This window comes from Natrix helvetica (assembly GCF_964273705.1).
Source record: "Natrix helvetica genome assembly, chromosome: 3".
NCBI lineage: Eukaryota > Metazoa > Chordata > Lepidosauria > Squamata > Natricidae > Natrix > Natrix helvetica.
In genome coordinates, this window is record NC_138549.1 from 162767512 (window position 1) to 162790380 (window position 22869).

At 44.2% G+C, this 22869-nt stretch overlaps 1 protein-coding gene across 2 annotated transcripts in view; it reads left to right on the plus strand.

Moving 5' to 3' along the window:
• GNAS (GNAS complex locus) overlaps nt 1-22869 on the plus strand; it is a 241776-nt gene that overhangs the window by 1451 nt on the left and 217456 nt on the right. The window lies entirely within an intron of this gene.

Consider the following 22869-nt stretch of genomic DNA (forward strand, 5'->3'; position numbering starts at 1 on the left):
ATTTATTGTGAAAAGGGTACGGGGAGGGGCGACTTGTTAGGGTTCCTCTGGAGAGCGCTTCAAATCTAGTCCCAGGAAGGGCTGCGGCCGGTGGCTTTTCCATTTGCAGCCGGCATGGGGATGAACGCGGCTTGAATCGAGTGCGATCTGAGTCGCCCGAGATCATTGGGCGGGGCGCAAATTTAATAAATCAAAACCTCGGAGGGAGAAAAGTTTTCTCCTCTTCAAATCCCCGGAGAACCCCGATGTGTGCTGGCGGTCGCTTCTTCCAGATGGTTGAACCGCTTCTTGTGAAAATATTTTAATAATTGATCTTAAAACTTTAATTGATTTAAAGCTTGAATTCGTGTAAAGTTTGTCTTAAATTAAAATGTAAATTAAATCCAGGAGAGGGGTTTTACACCCTCTTTACCCTGTTCCCTTCCTTCTTTACTGATCAGGAGGATCTGGCGAAGAATTGATTACAGCAGGGGTGTCCAAACTTGGGAACTTTAAGACTTGTGGACTTCAACTCCCAGAATTCCCCAGCCAGCTGGCTGGGGAATTCTGGGAGTTGAAGTCCACAAGTCTTAAAGTTCCCAAGTTTGGACACCCCTGGATTACAGTAATTATGGAAGGCCTATTCAGGGCAGTCTGGCATTCTTCTAGTCTTTGCTGATAAGATTTGATTTGTCCAGCAGAAATCAGTATGCGTAGTTGAGGGTTGAACTGTTAGTGTCCTTGGTGCTTTTTGAGCCTGGCTGTGCGCTTCGATATTTCAGTATCCAACCAGGTACATACAGTAGTAGCTTCAGTGCAAGTAAGTCGGACTTCACAGTCCATCCCTCAACCACATAAATATTCATATCTATTGGTACTTGCGGTAGTGCATAAAATTGAGCAGTGACGTTCATCGGGAGAGGAAAGATCCAAAAAGACAAAATGGTGGAAGTCGTGTCGTGAGGCCAGTCCAGTGGTGGGTTTCAAAAATTTTTAGAACCTCTTCTGTAGGTGTGGCCTGCTTTGTGGGAGTGGCTTGCTGGCCATGTGACTGGGTGGGAGTGGCTTGCCAGCCATGTGACTGGGTGGGAGTGGCCAACTTGTAAAAGGTGGTGAAACTCACTTAACAACGCTCTTACTTAGCAACCAAAATGTTGGCTCAGAAACTCTGGCATTTGAAGCACGCAAGTCTTAAAGCTGTCAAGTTACAAGACCCTTGCGCCCCTAACCCTTTACAAAAAAAAAAAACCCCAGGGGTGTTCAAACTTGACAGCTTTAAGACTTGTGGACTTCAACTCCCAGAATTCCTCCTCTCGCTGTTCATCTTGATGATGTGTGTATGGGCGGGGGGAGGGAGCTGGAACCGGTTCTAAATGGCACTGTAGATTTGTGGAACCTTTTCTATAGAAGAGGTTAGAACTGGCAGGAACCCACCCCTGGGCCAGTCCCACATGTAACCACTGCAGCTTTCCACCCTAAGCTCCACTCCTGTTAAGCATGGATGTGATCTGACAGACCAAAAAGGGGCAGGGCTTGAATTATGATGCCACTTTTTGATCCACCCACATCCCTGATGCTGCTGAAAAAATACTTCCTACAAACACACACACACACACACCTTATGTAAGGTGTGTGTGTGTGTGTGTGTGTGTAGTGAGAGAGAGAAAATGCTTTATTACAGTCATAGACAGCCCAAGAAAAATATCATTCCACAGTACAAACAAGCTAATGTAAAATCAATAAAACTACATAGAAATATAATGCAGAAATATAAACAATCTACTGAATAAACAAATACGGCTAAAATAGGTGATGATCAACACAGCCAGACAATAAATATCCAAGAGCTGCAGTGGTGTGTTTTATAGAGATGGAACAATATTTAGGGATGTGCAGCAAAATAGAATCAAGATAAATCTGATGATAACAACTAAGAGATAAAAATATCCAGAACAACCAGGACATGTGACTCAAAATGGAGGTATGTCATCTCTGATATAGATAATACTGATGTATTATGTCATTTCTGATATAGATAATACTGATGTATATAACCTCAGTGTTCCTTCTAGTAATTTCATGTGTTCCTAAAGGTAACTGGGCAGATACCACTTCATTCGCTATCCAAAGTTTCTAGTAGCTCATATCTCAGTCAGAAGTGAAACACAGAGGAATATGTCACATTTTAAGCCCATGCAACACACATAAAAGATTCCATGTTCAGCTTCTGGTATGTCCAAGAAAGACTAGGTAGTTTTGTAGAATTGTGGCCAGTCGTTATAGACAATACTTCTGGGCAGCCCTTGGGTTTCTGTAAAAAACATGGTGACACAAATGTAGTGTAATACATAACAAGTCGCATCCATCTATGACTCTTTAAAACAGCCACTTTCCCCACAAGCATTGTGAGGTTATGTATTTTCCTGAGATAATGTGGCAGGTGTAAAAGACTTTACCTTTTGAAATCAAACCCAAAGCCCTAGTAGACAATAGTGGCCTATATGAGCTTTTCCTACAACTTATATCACCAGGTGTACTAATCCAAACATAAAACATACAATTCCTCTCATGTGTGTCTGTGTGTCTGTGTGTATTTCATGCAGAAGAACTAGGAAGTGATGCTGTTTGTCTTCTCCTGCATGCAGAAACCACTTTCTTCACCAGTATCTTTCTTTTTCCTTCAAAGGGAAAGAACTTTATTTTAGCTAAATGTTGACATGTTGGCTTCCACGATGGACAAAGGTGACGAACGTGACAGCTTTGATGTAGGCTTCTCATGTGATCATGGAACATTTCTTGTTTATTTTCAGTTCAGGCATGTTTTGCAATCTGCTGGACCAGTTCCTCTCTTGTGGTTTGGCACCAAGCCTTTCAGACAAGGCAGCTGAAACTTGGAAAAATCAACCATTTCCAAGTAAATGTTGTTTGTGTTCCCACCTGTCCTGAATACTTAATGACACACACACACACACCCCTCCATAAAGTTCCAATCAAGAGGCCCCAGGGAAATGGAAGGGCCTATTTTTTCCAATTTGTTTAATTCTTCTATTTGTCTTCATTGATTTAAAAAAGTGGGTGGAGAATATATGTCAGTTATTTACTTACGTTGTTTGTATCATCTCTCTTTTGCCATTCTGCTAATAGCTTAGATTAGAAGAACTACTGCAAAAGATTTTTGTTGTGTTATCTAAAAAGGTTGCTAACTCTGCCATGGCTTTAGAGCAGGGGTGTCCAAACTTGGGAACTTTAAGACTTGTGGACTTCAACTCCCAGAATTCCCCAGCCAGCAGAGCTCTGCTGGCTGGGGAATTCTGAGAGTTGAAGTCCACAAGTCTTAAAGTTCCCAAGTTTGGACACCCCTGCTTTAGAGGATGACTATGCTTTCCAACATAACCAATTCGCTAAGTTGACTTGGACTGTAGAGGTTTTTAGGACCAAAACTAGGAGTTTATTTTATTTATTTGTATCCTGCATTTATTATTTTTACAAAAAGCTCAAAACAGCGAACATATTTAATATGCCTTCCTCCTCCTATTTTCTCCAGAACAACAACCCTGTGAGGTGAGTTGAACTGAGAGAGTGACTGGCCCAAGATCACTCAGCTGGCTTTCATGACTAAGGCAGGACTAGAACTCGCCATCTCCTGCTGTAGCATTCATCCTTCATGACCTGTTCCTAAACTGTTTGTAAGAACAGATTAGCTGTTCATTCTCTTCATTAGAATTTTTTAGAAATAGACATTTATTTATTTATTTATTATTAAACAAATTTATAGTTGACTCTGCTCTGGGCAGCAAACAACAATCAATAAAACAATGTATCTGTACCATATTTTTTTTAAATGTATTAATATGTTAATAATAATTACAATAATATTACATTAGTATGTAACTGTTTGTTTAGAATTCTTTTTATAATTACTACCCTTCTAAAGCTGTACCCCAAAAGCAGACGATTCAATTACTTTTGTCAATGTAAACAATTCTCTTCGCTTACTTTACACTGTAGAACATAGAATAATAGGGTTGGAAGGACTTTGGAGGTCTTCTAGTCCAACCTCCTGCTCAAGTAAGTAATCTTGTACCATTCTGGACAAATGGCAGTCTGGTTTGTTCTTGAAAATCTCCAATGATGGAGCACACACCACTTCCAGAGCTAAGCCTTCCATTTAATACCATATTTTTCAGAGTATAAGACGCACCCTTTTCCCTTAAAAAAGAGGCTGAAAATTTGGGTGCGTCTTATACACTGAATACAGCCTTTTTTTGCCTCCTGAAACTCCACCCCCTTCACCCAAATGGCTGTGCATAGCTTTTAGAAGGCTTTCAGAGAGTTCCTGGGGGCTGGGGAGGGCAGAAATGTGTGGAAAATGGCCCATTTTGCCCCCCCCAGCCCCCAGCAGCACTCTATAAGCTTCCTAAGGGCTATTTTGACAAAAAACGGGGCTCTTTTTTGCTCGTTTTTGACCCCCCCCAACCCCTAGGAGCACTCTACAAGCCTCCTAAGGGCTATTCATGCCTCCTTAAAAAAAATGGGCACGCTTTCACGAAAAATCAGCCATTTTTGGGAGGTTTGCAGAGTGCAACTTTTTTTAAAATTTTCCTCTTCAAAACCTTGCTGCGTCTTATATTCTGAAAAATACGGTAATTCTTCTCATTATCAGGAAACCTCTCCTTAGTTCTAGTTTGGATCTCTCTGTAAGTGCTTTGGAGAAGAGGTTGATCCCATCTTCTCTGTGACAGTTGCTCAAGTATTGAAAGACTGGTTTCGTATCACACCTGGTCATTTTCTTTATTAGACTAGATACACCTAGTTCCCACAATGATTTAGCCTCCAGATCCCTTATCATCTTTGTTGTTGATGAGCCTATATCCTTTTGGGTATGTTTGTTGAGATAGTGGTCAGATTGCAGCTTTAGATGATCTTGGATGCAGGAGAATATTTAGACCTATTTCACTGCTATTTACTCTCTTAGTAAAGGTTAACATTTAATAATTTTATTTTTGACCGATGCCACTGTATCCAATGTATTTCTGCTCAGAAATAAGTACAGTGGACCTTGTTAAGTAAGTAAGCTCCCCGTTAGGAGAGCGAGTGTGCAGAGAAGCGTAATGAGAGTGGTATGGAAGAACACACACACAAACCAGCATACAGGGACACCGAATATATTAGTTTACTATGTGGAAATGTAGAGGTATTCAGAGTTCAATTTACAGTCCAAGTCATACACGGTTCAGTCAGTCAGTTATCAATGTTCTCAGTTAAGGAATGATCCTTCGAACACAGTCCAGTATCAAATAATCAGTTTAGGCCAGTGCTTCTCAATTATTTTCTGTCATGCCCCCCCTAGGAAGAAGAAAACATTTCGCGCCCCCCGCGCGACTGTAAATAGTATCATTTGTCTATAAAATTGTTATAAGTACACCTCTGCATAACACTGTATCCTTATTAACGTATAAGAGAATAAAAAAAGAAAGAAATGTGGATCAATTTACAACAAAGAATAGCTTTATTAACTGTAGCAGAAAAGATTTAAAGGAGCACAGGATTTAAAGGAACACAATATTAAAAAAAACTTTAACCTGCAAAACAAAAATATATAAAATAATTTGAGCTGAGCCCCCCTTTACGGAGCCTCGCGCCCCCCCTGGGGGGCCCGCCCCACTATTTGAGAAGCACTGGTTTAGGCTAACAGTAGCAAAAACACAGTAACTCACATACATCCACCGATCAGCTTCTAACAGAGAGCTAACAGTCATTCTGGCTCCCTCTTATGGCTGCTTGAGGTAACTGCAACCAATCACATTACAGCAGTACTTAAAGAAACAGTACTACCATCCTGGTTTATATATTGCTAACCCAACTGTTAGCTTACATTCCTAACAGACCTGATTCTTCTAAGTGGGTACAAAATTGCTGCCTTAATAGTAACACATTGATACATCTATTCTTTGGAGATTTTACATCCCTTTATTGGAATTATTTCCAGAAAAATAATGTTGATATGTAAGAACATGAAAATGGACACAAATTAGATAGACATTGTAATAAAAATTTAAAGACAACTTGAAAGAGGACTTCCCTAATACATGATGTTCAGTGTTCGTCTTTCGAGCATTCTGATTGTCAAAAACTAGGACTATTGATTCATTCAACAGTTTGGGGTCAAGAAAATGGCTTAATGTACTTCTCCATATATAGGGTGTTACTATGGTAGAGGAAGGCAATGTAACTTGTTATGTATTCAGCCATATGTAGTTAGAAATATTATGTAAACTTCCTTGTCCGAAGAACACCTTTTTTCACCTAGCTGAAAATCACAAAAGGCACTTCTCTTTCATTGCCCTCTGAACATACTTTAGCACCGATTCTCCTGGAAATTATATAGGGCACATGTCTTAAATGTTGACTTGCTTGATAATGCCTTTCAAAAGAACTATTGTATTCTAGAAAGGCTCTCAGCAAGAAGCCAAAGCTTCTTACTGGCTTTAATTTTAAGAAAAGAAAGAGGAAGGGGGTTATAACTCAGAAGATTGGATATTGGAAATGAAGTCTTCCCTTTTGAATGTATTATAGCCTTATGTTGATGCAAGATTTTTTTTAAAAAAAACATTGTAAATAATAAGTGGTGAATCTCTCTGTTGTAAGGTGCTTAAGGATGGGTTAACTGTGACTCCAAAAGAAAGAAAGAACTGGGAGATGGGGGGAGGGAGGGATTTATTTGTGCAAACGCAGAAAAAATCCTTCCGTTCAATCCAAAAAAGACAACTATTAACAGAATAACAGAGGTGGAAGGACCCTGGAGGTCTTCTAGTCCAATCCCATGCTCAAACAGGAGACCCTATACAATTTCAGACAGATGGTTGTCCAATTTCTTATAAACCTCCACCGATAGACATTTGTGAAGGCAAGCGGTTTCATTAATTGTTCTGTCTGGAAATTTCTCCTTAGTTCTATGTTGCTTCTCTCCTTGATTAGTTTCCACCCATTGCTTCTAGTCCTGACTTCAGGTGCCTTGGAGAATAGCTTGACTCCCTCTTATTTGTGGCAGCCCCTGAGATTTTGGGACACTGCTACCATGTCTCCCCCTAGCTCTTTTTTTCATAAGACTAGACATACTCAATTTCAGCAACCGTTCTTCCTATGTTTTAGCTTCCAGTCCCCTAATCATCTTTGTTCTTCTTCTCTGCACTCTTTCTAGAGTCTCAGCTTCTTTTCTATATCATGGTGACCAAAACTGGATGCAATATTCCAAGTGTGGTGACTTGGAATTCTGTATTTCAAGTGACCCCACTTGGAATATTGCATCCAGTTTTGAATGCCGCAATATAAAAAAGATGTTGAGACTCTTAAGTGGTCGCTTGAAAGGGAGAGACAGTGTTGTGGAACTGGTAATTGGTAATTTTGTAGGCCTCCTTCTAATGCTCATGAATTCATAAAGCAATCATTTCTCTGTGTTAGAATAAGGGAAGGAGTTCATGGACCTCTCCTTTGGTAGTCCCTGAGTTCAGTACCCCAAATGACTGTTCAATGCAAGGATTGCTTATAAGGTTACTTTTTCATCACCGAGTCACTTTTTATTTTTTATTTATTTTGTCAAGTGTGTGTAAGATAATAGATATAAATACATACAAGATTATGGATACATGAAATGGATACAAATAAATGGGGTTGTTAGGGCAGGGACGGTAGACACTTTGGTGCGCTTATGCACTCCACTTACAGACCTCTTAGGAATGGGGTGAGGTCAACAGTAGACAGTCTAAGGTTAAAGTTTTGGGGGTTTGAGGATGTAACAACAGAGTCAGGTAGAGCATTCCAGGCATTGACCACTCTGTTGCTGAAGTCGTATTTTCTGCAATCGAGTTTGGAGCGGTTTACCTTGTTTGTATCTATTGTGTGCTCGTGTATTGTTGTAGTTGAAACTGAAGTAGTCATTGACAGGTAGGACGTTGTAGCAGATACTTTTATGTATTACGCTTAGGTCAGACCAAAGGAGACGTAGTTCTAAGTTGTCTAAGCCCAACATTTCACGCCTGGTGGCATAAGGGATTCTGTTGTGAGCAGAGGAGTGGAGGACTCTTCTTGTGAAATATTGTGAATGCCCCAACACTGGAAGTCTTTAAGAAGATGTTGGATAGCTATTTGTCTGAAACGGTATAGGGTTTCCTGCCTAGGCAGGGGGTTGGACTAGAAGACCTCCAAGGTCCCTTCCAACTCTACTATTGTATTGTATTATTGTAAATATCTCTGGACTCGCTCAGTTGTATTAATGTCCAATATGTAGTACGGCTTCCAGACAGAAGAGCTGTATTGGAGAACTGGTCTAGCAAATGTTTTGTATGCTCTAGTTAGCAGTACAATATTACCAGAGAAGAAGTTACGCAAGATTAGTTCAACAACTCTTAATGCCTTTTTGGCAATGTTTTTACAGTTGGCTCTGGCACTTAGATCATTAGAGATGAGTCCTCCAAGGTCCTTGACTACCTGGATATGAAAAGGAGACTCGGGAGAGAGAGAAGAGAGGAATATATAGTGACCAGTTCTGCTAGCTCGGGGGTGTCCAAACTTGAGAACTTTAAGACTTGTGGACTTCAATTCCCAGAATTCCCCAGCCAGCATGGCTGGCTGGGGAATTCTGGGAGTTGAAGTCCACAAGTCTTAAAGTTCTCAAGTTTGGACACCCCTGTGCTAGCTGAACTATGAATTTCCAGCAGTCACCAAAGGTGTACACATTGGTAATGCCTGTGAAGACTCTTGGAACAGTATACAAGTACTCCTCAGCTTATGACAACAACAGAGCCCAAAATTTCTGTTGCTGAGCGAGACATTTGTTAAGTGAGTTTTGCTCAATTTTATGACCTCTCTGGCCACAATTACCAAGTGAATCCTTGCAGTGGTTCAATCAGTAAGACGGTGCTTAAGTGAATCTAGCTTCCTCATTGGCTTTGCTTGATCACATGACCCTGGGGACACTGCAACCGTCAGACTCAGTGGCTAGGTACTCAAGTTTTGATCACATGACCATGGGTATGCTGCAAAGGTCATATCATTTTTTCCCAGTGTTGTTAACTTTGAACGGTCACTAAATGAATTGTTGTAAGTCAAGGATTATCTATCAAATGCTTTCCGGTTTTTCAAATTTATTACTATCTGGATTAAATTGCCATTTATGGGGCTCATTTTAATCATTTAAGTCCATTTTCTTCTCCTATTCTTTACAGTCTCTCACAAGCTCCCTTATTGTTTTGTCCTTCAGGGGCAACCCATGCTTCTTGGAACCCATGTCTAGGCAGTGCATTACTGGAATGGAGGGGCTATCTTTGTTTTTTAGTACACACCCTCCCCTCCATTAGTAAAATATATTGAAGTGTATACTATCATAACAATTTGAATGCCCCATGAATAAAGAGTAAGTTCACTTCCTTCTTTTCTCTATATTATAACATGTAGTATTTATCAAGAACTTACGGAGGAAAACAGGATGTCTGTACAGGCTACGCTAGCATCCCCAAATAACTAAATTATGTCTTTTAATCTTGTAATCCATGCCAGGAACTAAACTTCCCTTCCTTTCCTTCAGAATTAGGAATGATCCATTTATTTGTGCCATTATATCACACCTTTCTTCTGTGAAGATCTCCAGACATTTTCCAGGCAATTGCCAATAGGGACATAGATCTGCTTCCTTGTCTCAGCACAAGGATTGCCGACTGTTTCCAGAGCACCTGTCTTGGTGCCTCCGCCTGTATCTCAGCATCTTAGTGCAGCAGAGACTGCCCAAGAACAACTTAAGGCATTGTGGCTGCATTTGGTTTCCACTTTCTTCTTGAATCTAGTCCCTGACCCCCTTCTTCCATTCAATAGTCCCCTTCTGGCTGTAAGGAGGACTGGAACACTGGCTTTTTGTAGCTACTGCCACCTAGTGGTCAAAATGCTGAACAAGCTCAGAGCAGCAGGACCTCTCATTTCATCCACTATCTACAAATATTCTCCTTTATTGGCTGAACAAGCAGTCTGTCAATCGACCGAAAATTGGACAAAGGTTTCTTCCGATAAGGACACAGGAATCTATTATCCAATTATAACAGGGTCATTTCTGATAAGCAGTTTTGGGTAATGAAAGAAAAGGTTTGGGAAACCCTGATCTCCGGAGTCCAAAGCCTTGAAATTTGCTTGCCCATACTCTATGTGACACCTGTAATGCAATTGAGTGTGGCTTTTATACTGTGGCTTTTTGGGGTTGGGAATTCCTTCCCATTGGCTGATGATTAATGGATTGGTTTTAGAAACGTATAAAGCCACCCAACGGTTCAGGTAGTCCTCAAATTACTATCACAATTGAGAACAGAATTTATGTTGCTAAGCAAGGCAGTTTTTAAGTAGGTCATGCCCAATTTTATGATCTTTTTTGCCATAGTTGTTAAGTGAATCACAATTGCAGTTGTTAAGTGAATCATGCAGTCATTAAGAAAGTTTGGCTGCCCCCAATATCTTTGTCAGAAGCCAACTGGGAAGGGGTCAGATGGCATTCACATGACCCTGGGATACTGCCCGTCCGTCGTGCCTCCATCAATAACCAAGAAAGAAACTCCTAACTTCATATGTTGTTGAAATTTACTGGTTATGAAAAGATAGCAGCGAAAGTAAAGCAAGATCTGAGTCAGAAAGGCACGAACAAGTACATGTCAAATGATAACCCAGCCCACTCCCTCCAATGACCCCATCCCAATGTCCAATTCCCTTAGGCGTCATGTGGGATGCATCTCCAATAAGCATCATCATGTTGGTATGCAGGACGGTTGGCCTTGACCAGGCCCAAACATCGGCCACTAGCATGCGCAGAAGATGGTGAGAAGAAAACTCCCTTTTCCATGTCTCCTCCTGTACCATTTATTCCCATCCCAAATACTATGCCCCCACCCTCCCCGTTTCTATGGCAGCCGATAGCAAGTAAGCAAAGCAGAGGCTGACACTGAGATTGTGATAAATACATGCTGGCTGCCAAGCACCCAAATTTTGAACATGTGACCATGGGGATGCTGCAACAGTTGTCTGTGCGAGGACTGATTATAAGTCACTCTTTTCAGTGCCATTGTAACTGAGTACATATGTCTGTCCCACCGGAGCTGATAGGGTGAGCCCACTCCCACCACCCCCCCATTCCTATTCCTGGCTCAGGAATTCTGGGAGTTGAAAGTCCACAGGTCGTAAAGGGGCCATAGTTACCTATCTCTGCCTTAAACAGTGCCATCTTGTGGCTCCTTAGAAGTGCGCCTTTTCCACTGTAGCTCCTATCCCATGTCTCTGAGATCCAACAAGCCCCCACCCTTCTATCCTTCCAGAGAGTACTTAAAACTTGTTTCTTTCCCAGATGTTGGGCTAGGTTGAGGCTAGGGTGGGACAAGAATGTGGGTGCATCAGAAAAGTGTGGTTGTGGTGCCAGGTTTTTCTGTTTTGCTTTATTGCTGTTGGTTTTATATTGTTTTATTGGTTGTAAGATCCCCAGAGTTGTCTTAAGGTGGGCAGTTATATAAATAGAATAGAATAGGAGTTGGAAGGGACCTTGGAGGTCCTCTAGTCCAACCCCCTGCCTAGGAAGGGAACCCTACACCACTTCAGACAATTGGTTATCCAACATCTTCTTAAAAACTTCCAGTGTTGGATGTTTTAAATAAATAAATTTCCCAGTCAATCTGTAGTTGAGATTGGGTATCATCAGCTAGGATTCTCTTCCACTCCTAATGTTGTGTTGTTACTATATTAATCCCTGCAGCAAACTCCAGGTCTTCAGCAGCATTTATCTACTGTATAAATATAGATGACTACCAGATGGCCGCCAGAAGATACAAAACTCCTAAGGTTTTGCTGCCACATATTGCTTGATAGATCAGATGGTTATTTGGTCAACTCATAATTCCAAGGAAGAACAACAGAAATTCAGTCAGACCTCAGTAAGTTTGAAACCCTGCCTATCTATGTGAAATTTGCCATTCATTTTTTTTTACTACCAATATCCTAGGTGGCATTACATGCAATAAAACCAATTATCTTGCACTGATCATTCTCATTAATACAAAGGGACAAGTAATTTTCTACACCGTTCCCTCCTATACCCATTTCTAACACATATAGAGATTTATTCTGTAGCTCAACACTCAGCTGGAACCAGAGGGCTCCCAGAATCAATTAGCCACACATTTCTTAAATTACACCACTTCATGGATTCTGCGCAGTCTTCCTACAGGCAGCTTTTGAAGAGGGCAAGGAATTCCGAGAGAGGCAGCATAAAAGTTTTACATTGCTGGGTTCCTAAAATAAATCTCTCTTTATTGAAGGAACATTCTGCACTTGGAGCTCAGGATGCACACCCAGGATTTGGGGGACCGTAAAATTGCTTTTTGGGGAGGGAAGGAGCAAAGGCTCTTGAAACTATCACAGCTCATACTTGCCTGCAACCCTTGTAAATAAAGGCTACGTTTAGAATAAGATGGTGTAACTCAATTGCACATTTTTGTATTTAGGCAGAATGCCACATTATTCCATATACTTCAGTTCTCAATTTTATTTGGGGGAAATAGGCTGTTCTTTTCTGAAGATGCATGTGTCAAGTATGGGACTCAATGCCCCAAACTGTTTTTTCTCAGCTTTGCTTAATGTTTATGGAGAAAATTATATACTATTTTAGTACCAGTGATGGGGTCTGGATTCCGTTCCAACCAGTATGGTTGGAACGGCCCTGGCGTCATCCAAATGGACATGTGTGGCGCGCAGGCACATGCATCGTACTTGCCTGCAACCCTTCTGCAAGCCTCCGCAATGCTCCAGCTGCTTGGCGGAGTGTTGTGCAGGCACCATGCGTGTGCGCAGAAGCGCCAAAGGCTTAAAGGACAGGTAACGAGCTCAGGCGTACTGGGGCATACTGCCTGCAACCCACCACTGTTTAGTACATACTATTCCCTGCAGTTAACTTTCTCTCAACCAAATCTGTTTCACATACTATAAAGAAAAATAGGAGGACAGCTCCCGCGTTTGGGAGAACACGTAGCTAATATTAGGGCCCGCTAAGAGAACTTCCAAATTCCAGCTCTGGCTGACCCCACCTACTCCTCCCTGTCCCTCCCACCCCTCCCCTTCCAGGAGTCTCCATGCGGCCCGTTTTGGATGCGAGGTAAGCGCAGAGTCTGTACGGAGGCTCAGGGAAGGGGGAAATGGAGGGAAAGCCTCCGGAGCCTGAGGAAGGCGAAAACTACCCCCCTGCTGTAGTTGCTGAAATTTTTGAAGCCCATCCCTGGGAGGACACCCTGTGTACTCTCCTGTACGTTCTCGTGCAAAAATAAGAATATAAACAAATCAGCAAATAAGTGTTTTTACACGTGCCTTTTCCTGTACACCGCTTGGAGAGTCCAAGCAATGGGTTAATTCAGTCTGCTTGCCCTTAGGACTGAGGAACTATTTTTCCTTTAGCCACACCTCCTCCTGGTGTGCTCAATCCCCCAGAATTCTTCCTCAGTCAGCCCGTTTGGACGTAATTAGCTAGAGCTCTGAGCTGAATTAATCCTTTTTTGGCTTGGACTCTCTATTTGCGTTTTATTTCTCTTTCCTAACATTTCCCCAACTTTGGAGACGTTTTTCTTCTCATCGCTGCGTTTTTCTCCAGCAGAATCTACGTTTGAAGGCCAGGAGGTAAGCTGGAAGGTGGTGGGGGGTGCCCCTCAGCCGATCCTTATGGGACGGCTTAGGAGGCCTGCCGCTTGTCGTTTAAAACGGCGCGGCTGCAGCGGCGAGGTTCCTACGTCCCCAGGCCCCTCGTTTGTTGTTTTAGACGAAGTTTTTTCGTTCCCCGGCCTGCTAGAGGACCTCTGCCGCAGGGAGGAGTGGGCGATCGTCGCCATTCGAGGCGCGTTCGCTCCTCGCTCTCCCTTAGCCTCACGCTGTTGCGGCGGCCATTTTAGGCGTGAAAAAAAGCGCGCCCAGCCATGGCCGCCATTTTGCATCAGCCTCGTTATCAGGAGACCGCTGGAGGTGGCAGGGCCTAGCAAGGGTTTCTCAGGCTGGGATCGCCACCTTCGTCTTTTGCCTATTTTTGCGAGCGGTGCTGGTTCCTGGGCCATACCAACGGTCATTATACCAGCTCAGGGAGGAGGCCTAAGTAAGCGCAGGCCAAAGCTTTTTCTAGTCATTCTCCTCCCTGCTTCTCCTGCGGAGCCTTGCGCCTCGGTGCAGGCCCCAATCCTACCCCTGGGCCTCTGACTGGTATTAAGCATGGGATGTTTTCATACGTATTGACTCAATTACTGTGCATATGACAATTTTGACAAATCTTTTTGTTTTGTTCCCCTTGCAGCAACCAGTCTCTCTCTCTAACTTCTGCCTTGTCATAGCCTTGCTCCATCTTGTGTGGTCATTGACTATGGACCTGCCCAGTCCCACTGATTCCCAAGATACTAGGCCGAGCCTCTCTCAGGCCCCTAGCAAGGGTTCCTCCTCATCGGGGAGTGGGGGTGCGGGCAAGAGTGGTGGGGGTAGCTCTGGGAAACAGCGTTCCAGAACCCCTTCTGTGGCTGAGGCCAAGGATGCTGAAAGGCGCCAGCGGGCCCTTGACAAGCAGTTTGAGAAGGCCAGACGCCAGGCAGACAGGGAGCAGTCCCTCTCAGGAATCCCTCCCTCCCGGGAAGATCTCCAGATGGTCCTCGCCGAGGAGGTGGAGTCCCAGGACCTATCCCCAAATAGGTCATTTGCAGAGCCGGCTTCCCCGGCACCCTCTTGGGCCTGTGAGCAGGCCCCTCCCCCTGGGGATGCTAGTATAGATGACATGCAGGGTGAGGCTTCACCCCCCCTAGAGGAGGGCTTGGATCCTGATTCTGACTCTGAGGAGTTATCTCCCCGCATGCAGGAACTAATGGCCCGTGCCATTGCCAAGGGCATCACGGAGGCCATGAAATTTAAGAGTCCCACTGCAGTGGCCCCTAGGGGTCCCAAACCCGATCAGGCAGCTCCCCCTCCGAGCAAGCGTGCTCGCCATCCTTCCCTGGAATCCTCGGTGGTCAGCGAGGCCTCTGCCATTGAGGACCCTGACCCGGAGGTGCTAGGTCTCTCGGACGACGAGGACCTTCCCCCTGAAGCGCCCGCCTTTGCGGGTCTGTTCAAGCCCAGCCTTTTCAAATCTGTCCTTCACAAGGTCAAGGCTGCCACCAGGGTGGGGATCAAGCCCAAACCGGCCGCGCCGGCGGCGGATGCCACTCCGGCTAATCCCAATGCGGTCATGTTTGATGTCCCAGCACCCCAACAAGAGCTGGTTCCGGTCCCGGGGCTGTTTCTCGACCTAATCCAGCGCCAGTGGGCTCAACCAGCCACGCAGTCCTCTCCCAGTGGGGTAGATAGGAAGCTTTATACTATGGAGCCAGTGCTGGAGGACCTTCTGGCCCTTCCCACTGTCGACCCGCCCATCGCTGCACTCACCTCCAACTCCTCCCTACCGGCCGACCTTCTGGAAGGCCTTAAGGCGGAGGACAAGAAGGCGGAAAAGGCGTGCCACAAGACCCACCTGGCGGCTGCCTGGGCCATCAGGGCCTCTTCATCCGCCTCCTTTTTTAATAGGGCTTCTGTGATCTGGCTGCACGAGCTCCTAACCAAGCTCCCAGCGGGAGACGTCCGCCTCCACCAGGACGTGTCTAAAATAATCGCGGCCTCCCAATATGCCGCTGACGCATCCCTTAATGCCACTAAATTCGCCTCCAGGGCACTCGGCTCTAATATCACTTCTCACCGGCTGATCTGGCTCCGACATTGGCAAGCGGACCAGAAAAACAAGTGGAAACTGGCTTCCGCCCCCCTTAAAGGGTCCAAATTATTTGGCGAGTCCCTGGATCCTCTCCTCATCGAGTCCAAGGACAAGAGGAAGATCCTCCCTTCTCTAAACAAGAAGCAGGAACGTAAGACCGCTCCCTATTCTAGGAGGCAGTCCTTTCGTGCCTCCGAGCCTTCCACTTCTGCCTCTTCCTTCTCTCCCTCCAATAGGTCCTTCGGTCAGCAGGGCGACAGGTCCCAGGACAGGGCGCCCTTTCGGGACAGAGGCAGGCAGCAGTTCGGCTTCCGCAAGTATAACCGCGGTGGGGCCTCCAACAGGCCGTTCCGTAAGTCAAAGTGACTGCCCGGGCTCGGCGCCCATCGGGGGTCGCTGTTAGGGTGTAACCAACAAGTTGGGTAGACAATATATTGCACAAGGCATGTTATGTATCTTTAAGAGAGGAGCTCTGCTAATTAGTAGATTACAGCATTTAAATTGCAGTTGATGTTGTTGCTCTCTCTCTCTCTCTTGATTGATGTATGATAACTGCTGTCTAACTGTTACTACTGTTGCTACTACTTACTGTGTGTAAGTTATTTGCTACTTGTATCCAAGTTATCTTGGTAGTATTGGACTGTTTTTTTCTGTGTATGACTTTTTGCTGTGTTTATGGATTTTGCTATATTCTTCAAAAAGTAAAGTTTATTTTGTTACTTTACTATCCGTTATTCAAGTGTGGTTGCTTTATCTATCGCACGCTGCGTATACTTTACAGGGTTGCTCTGTTATAACCTCGACCTGGGGTTCATTGCTAGTGCTTAATCGCACCAGTACCTAACATTGGTTATGGGCCCAGACGCCCTGCCTTAACCATAATTTTTTTTTTTTTTAAGCACCACTTTTTGGATAGTTTATTTTTGTGAATATGGCACAAGAACAGTCTGCTGCACTCTCCATGATTACCCGGTTTGATGGAACCAACTATGTTTCCTGGTCCTTGAAGTGTTCCCTACTTCTGCGTAAAGAAGGACTGTGGTTTGTGGTTCAGAACCCACCAGATGTTACAGATTGGGATCCTGCTGATAATGAGGATGCGAAGAAGATTGCGCAGTTTAACAGGGACAATGAGAGAGCTCTCTGCATTATTGGACTAACACTGAATGACCAGCAACTGGTCCATATTCGTGGCGAAGAGTCTGCTGCTAGGTGTTGGAACACATTGCGGAGAATTTATGTTCGGGACAGTGTGGGTGCTCATATTCATCTCACACGGAAACTGTTTAGAGCCCGTTTGCAAAAAGGTGGTGATATGTTGGCTCATTTAGACTTCATGAAGAAAACTTTGCAGGATTTGCAAGAAAAAGAGTTAATTTTTTCTGAGCTTCAACAGGTGTATATTATTCTATCATCGCTTGATGAAAGCTACGACTCTTTTGTTTCCTCATTGGAAGTTCTTTCACGAGATGAACTGACATTATCTGAGGTTACCGGGAGATTGCTTGAAGAGTCCAGACGAAGAGAGGATAGAGTTCAGTTCAGAGACAATCAATCACAAGAAGAAACACAGTTTTCAACTGTAAATTTTGTTAAGAAATGTTATTCTTGTGGTGGTAAGGGGCATATTGCTAAGAACTGTAAAAATAGCAAGAAAAGGAGTGTTGCTAATAGTAAAAGAAAAAGCAACAATGTTAATGTAACTGTAGCTAAGGTAGATAAGGCTGTAAACCATAGTTTCTGGGTGGTTGACAGTGGAGCATCCCATTCTATAACTAAGGTTAAAGAAAGGTTTGTTACTATGAAGGCTAGCAAACAGCACATTTCCTTAGCAAATGGTTGGAAAATTAAGGCTTCAGGTGAAGGTACAGCGTATTGTCCATGTATTAATGAAAAATTGGAAATGTTATATGTACCTAAAATGAAATTTAACCTATTTTCTGTAAAAGACCTTGTGAAATGTGGGTTTACAGTAACATTTAAGAATGATAGATGCATTATTGAAAAGGAAGGTAATAGTGTTATTGCCAATTTGGAGAATAATTTATTTATTCTACATGAGAACTCTTTAAATATTGCGAGTTCTGAACCTGGTTATAAGAATAAACAGCCCCATGATAACTGTATACATCTACTTCATAGACGTTTAGGCCATGTAAATTTTAAAATGGTACGTCAAACTGTTATTCTATCTAATGGAATCAATTTGAAACCTTGTTCAAAATATCTTAACTGTAATGCCTGTAACCAGGCTAAAAGTAAGGTTACCCCTGCAAACCGGTTTCAAGGATTCAAGACATCTAAACCACTGGATGTAGTGTTTGCAGACCTAATTGGCCCTAAGAAACCTAGCTTAGGAGGTGCCTGCTATATACTCAGCATTATGGACCATGATTCTAGGTATGGTTTCTGTTATGTAATGAAATCAAAGGCAGAAACTTTCCAACATTTTACTAAATGGTTAAAGTTTGTTGAACGTAAGATGGATAAAAAAGTACTTTGCCTAGTCACTGATAATGGGTCTGAATTCACTAATCATAGGTTTACATCAATGTTGGAGAATGCTGGTATAGAACATAGGCGTTCTGCCCCCTACAGGCCAGAATATAATTCATTTATTGAAAGACGTGGTCAATCATTGCAGGCAATGACCAGAACTATGCTGGTTGATTCTGGTTTGTCAGAAAAGCTTTGGGGTGAGGCTATAATGTGTGCAAACCATATTCTGAACATAGTAGTTAACTCAACTACAGGTAAGATTCCTTATACTCTTTGGCATGGTAGGAAGCCTGATTTGAGTTATTTACACACATTTGGTGTCCCTGCTTGGGTGCATATTCCCTCACAGACTAGACGGAAGGATCAAAGCAGAGCTAGGAAGATGGTTTTTGTTGGGTACAATTCCAATCATAGATCGTTTAGGTTCTGGGAACCTGGAACTCGGAGAATTATGCACAGTGCTAGTGCTAAATTTTCAGAACATGTTGGTTGGGAGAAGCTAGAACAAGAGTTTCACAAGGTTTGTGATGATATAGATGTTGATCGTTTGGTTAATCATGATACACCAAATGAGCAGTTAGAGAATCAGGATGGTCCGTCTATTACTCTGAAAAGGGAGGAAGATGTAGATGTAGAATCTACTCGTGAGGTGGAACAGGATGATTCTGTAAGTCCTGTATTGCCTAGGAGGTCTACTAGGGACAGGCATCCACCCGACAGATACCAAGCCAGTGTAGTATTGCAAGTTAGCATAGAACCTTCTAGTTTTGCAGAGTTAAGGCTGTATCCTGAAAAGGAAAAGAAATTGTGGAAAACAGCTATGGAGAAGGAGTTGAAATCCTTACAGGAATTGAAGGTTTATGAAGAAGCTAGGCTCCCTTCAGGGGAGAGTGCAATTGGCTGTAGATGGGTGTTTAAAATTAAAAACGATGCTGCTGGCAATGCCATTTATAAGGCTCATTTAGTTGCTCAAGGGTTTTCCCAAACTGAGAGGGATTACGATGAGGTTTTTGCTCCGAGCTTGAAAGCCTCTACGTTGAGGGCAGCATTGGTGTGGGCTGCTAAGTATCGGTGTAATGTTACCCATATTGATGTTGAAACAGCGTATCTGCATGCTCCATTGCAGCATACCATTTATATGAAGATGCCACCAGGTGTGGATTCTAATGGCCAGACTGGTTGTTGGAGACTTAAAAAGAGCCTTTATGGTTTAAAACAGTCCGGTTTTGAGTGGAACAGATGCATAGTAAATGAACTAAAAGCTATGGGATTTATTCCAGGTTTGGCTGATCCTTGTTTATTTAGACGGGTGAAAAATGGTTTGATCTCGTTGTTGCTTTTGTTCACGGACGATATAGCTATTATTACTAGGTCTGAGCAGGAAGCTATTGACATTGTTTCACAATTAGAGAGTAAATTTTAAATCCGGAATTTGGGTGAAATTAAGCATTATCTGGGCTTAGACGTGGTTAGAACCTGTAAAGGTTTTAAGCTGTCGCAGGCTGGTAAAATTAATCATTTACTTAAGAAATATAGCATGGAGCTATGTAAGACTGTATGGCATTGGAGTTTAAACCTGAGGTTACTGAGGGTACTGGTTTTGATAAGGGAATCTATCAATCTTTGATAGGTAGCCTAATGTACCTAAGTAATTGGTCTAGACCAGATATATCATTTAGTGTGAACCAACTGGCTAGATTCAATGATAGTCCTTCAGAGAGGCATTGGTAAGCAGCAAAGCGTGTGCTGCGTTATTTGAAGAAAACTATCCACTATGCATTATATTTAGAACCGAATAGGGATTTAGTTTTGACTGTTTATGCTGATGCGAATTTTGCAGCTGCTATAGATAATAGGAAGTCAACTTCCGGCATAGCCTTTATGCTAGGTGGTGTACTGATTGGATGGAAGTCGATACGACAGAAACACATAAGCTTATCCACAATGGAAGCTGAGTTTTCATGTTTGTCGTTGACATGTACTGAGCTGATATATTATAAGCAGTTGCTTATAGATATGGGATTAAGTATCAATGAACCTTTTACTGTTTATGAAGATAATCAGGCAGCAATAAAAATGGCGACTAGTTTAGCTATTAAGACGAGATCGAAGTATACTGATTTGAGGTATCTTAATGTTCGACAAAGCATTAAGGATGGCCTGATAAAGTTGGAATATTGTTCAACTGAAGACAATTTAGCAGACAACTTCACTAAGGCACAAAGTTCAGTGAAACATACCTCATCATGTGAAGGTTATCATCTTACATTGTGAGTGGATATATTGATCTACCCAAAGGGGAGAATGTTAGGGTGTAACCAACAAGTTGGGTAGACAATATATTGCACAAGGCATGTTATGTATCTTTAAGAGAGGAGCTCTGCTAATTAGTAGATTACAGCATTTAAATTGCAGTTGATGTTGTTGCTCTCTCTCTCTCTCTTGATTGATGTATGATAACTGCTGTCTAACTGTTACTACTGTTGCTACTACTTACTGTGTGTAAGTTATTTGCTACTTGTATCCAAGTTATCTTGGTAGTATTGGACTGTTTTTTTCTGTGTATGACTTTTTGGCTGTGTTTATGGATTTTGCTATATTCTTCAAAAAGTAAAGTTTATTTTGTTACTTTACTATCCGTTATTCAAGTGTGGTTGCTTTATCTATCGCACGCTGCGTATACTTTACAGGGTTGCTCTGTTATAACCTCGACCTGGGGTTCATTGCTAGTGCTTAATCGCACCAGTACCTAACAGTCGCCTCCAGCTGTTTGCCTCCCATTGGGCCCAGACAACCGAGGACGCTTGGGTTCTGCAGATAGTCAGGGAAGGCCTCTCCCTGGAGTTCCTGTCCCTCCCCCCCGGACTTTCATCCGGTGCCCAGTCCCATCCTGCCCCCAAAAGAGGGAGCGTATGGACCAGGAAGTCAGACATCTCCTAGACATCAGGGCCGTGGAACCAGTTCCCCAAGGCAAAGAGGGGAGGGGGTTTTACTCCATCCTCTTCCTGGTGCCAAAGAACTCAGGGGGGTGGAGAGCCATCTTGGACCTCAAGAACCTCAACAGGCACATCGCCTACCGGAGGTTCAAGATGCAGTCACTGCAGACCATTCTGGCGGGGATTCGACAGGGAGATCTACTCACATCTATAGATCTCAAAGAGGCATACCTCCACATTCCCATCCGTCCTCAGCACAGAAAGTTCCTGCGCTTCTATTATGCAGGTCGCCACTTCCAGTACAAAGCTCTCCCATTCGGCCTCGTCCGCTCCTCGGACGTTCACCAAAGTGCTGGCGGTATTGGCGGCCCAGCTAAGACGCAGGCCCATAAGGCTCCAGTGCTACCTGGACGACATCCTTATCCAGTCGTCGTCCAGGCAGCAGGCATTGCGGGATCTCCAAATCACTATGAGATCCCTCAAAAATCACGGCTTCACTCTAAACCTAGAGAAGAGCCATCTCACTCCAACAAACAGACTTGTACACCTGGGGGCGGTGATAGATACCAACTTGTGCAGGGTTTTCCTCTCCCACGACAGGTTGGCCAGTCTAAGGTCCATGACCCACAAGGTGATGAGCTTGAGGCAGGCTCCAGTGGTCCTTCTGTCGCAGCTGCTGGGAAAAATGATCTCCTGCATTTCCATCGTGCCGTGGGCCCGCCTGCATTCCAGGGCGCTTCAGTGGCTGCTGCTGCCGCACCAGAGGGCATCCAGGAGCAACTCTCCCAGGCCGATTCGAGTTACGCCGGAAGTGAAGAGGTCTCTCCGCTGGTGGGTGTCTCCGGCCATCCTCAAGGGCCACCTATTCAAGGAGCCCGAGAGGTTAATCATCACCACAGACGCCAGCCTCTCCGGCTGGGGAGCCCACATGGGTTCCCTGGTTGTCCAGGGCAAGTGGTCCCAAGTGGAAACCAGCTACAGCATCAACCTGCTGGAACTGAGAGCTGCTCGCCTGGCCCTGCGCCATTTCAGCTGGTCCATTCATCGTCAACATGTACTTCTGATGACGGACAATGTGGCCACCAAGGCCCACATCAACCGCCAGGGCGGCACCAGATCCAGAGCACTGATGAGAGAGGTGGAGTCCCTGGGCCGCTGGGCGGAGCGCCATCTGGAATCTCTCCGCTCCGATCACATCTCCGGAGTAGACAACACACAGGCAGACTGGTTGAGCAGGACAACCATAGATCCTGCGGAGTGGAAACTGGACCCTCGCCTGTTCCACCAGATGTCCGACAGATTCGGAAATCCGACCGTAGACCTGTTTGCGTCCAGGGACAACAAGCAGCTCGACCGCTTCTACTCCTGGTTCTTCACCCCGGGGGCGGAGGGGACAGATGCACTGCGTTGCAAGTGGCCCCGCGAGCTACTGTATGCCTTCCCTCCCCTGCCTCTCCTTCCTCAATTCATCTCCAAAGTCATCGCAGAGGGAGCGGAAGTCCTCCTCGTGGCCCCGCACTGGCCCCGCAGGTCGTGGTTCGCCGACCTTGTCCACCTGTCGGTGTCTCCTCCGTGGCGCATCCCTCCAGACCAGATCTCCCTCAGCCAGGGGGCCGTGGTTCATCCAGAGCCCCAGTGGCTCCAGTTGGCCGTCTGGCACTTGAGGGGGAC